Source organism: Mastomys coucha, unplaced genomic scaffold, assembly GCF_008632895.1.
Source record: "Mastomys coucha isolate ucsf_1 unplaced genomic scaffold, UCSF_Mcou_1 pScaffold18, whole genome shotgun sequence".
Taxonomy (NCBI): Eukaryota; Metazoa; Chordata; class Mammalia; order Rodentia; family Muridae; genus Mastomys; species Mastomys coucha.
In genome coordinates, this window is record NW_022196900.1 from 76,718,796 (window position 1) to 76,719,299 (window position 504).

At 50.2% G+C, this 504-nt stretch overlaps 1 protein-coding gene across 2 annotated transcripts in view; it reads right to left on the minus strand.

The window, feature by feature from the left end:
* The window catches only part of CUNH1orf50 (chromosome unknown C1orf50 homolog), a 27,203-nt gene that overhangs the window by 21,799 nt on the left and 4,900 nt on the right, over nt 1–504 (minus strand). The gene's annotated exons all lie outside the window — the stretch shown is intronic.

The window sequence follows — 504 nt, forward strand, 5'->3', positions numbered from 1 at the left end:
ATCCTGCCTTTTCTCCTAGCCAAGAAACAGACAAAGCTCACTTCTCTTTACCTCTGTTTTGAGTCAGATGTCACTTATCTCCTACAGGATCGTAGGCAGTTGGCCACGAGGGCAGTGACGTAAGAGGAAGGGCCTAGTCGAAGGCCTTGAGGCTCACAGGCACTGCCCTCAGGAGGGAGTTTTGGGGAGAGCAACATGAAGACTTGAGTTTGGGTGCAGTGTTGTGAAGGCCTGGGCCTGATGTCTGAGCCTCTGGCTTCCTGTTTGAAGACGTGTCTCTTCTCCCATACATGCCCCGCTATGAGTAGATATGGGCCAGATAGTTCCCAGAACTGAGCTACACCAGCATCCTGATCTTGAACCTCTAAACCTGTGGGCTAAATAAACATTACAGGGGGACTGAAGAGATGGCTCAGCGGATAAAAGCACTTCCAGAGGTACTGAGTTCAATCCCTAGCAACCACATGGTGGCTCATAACCATCTATAATGGGATCTGATGCCCT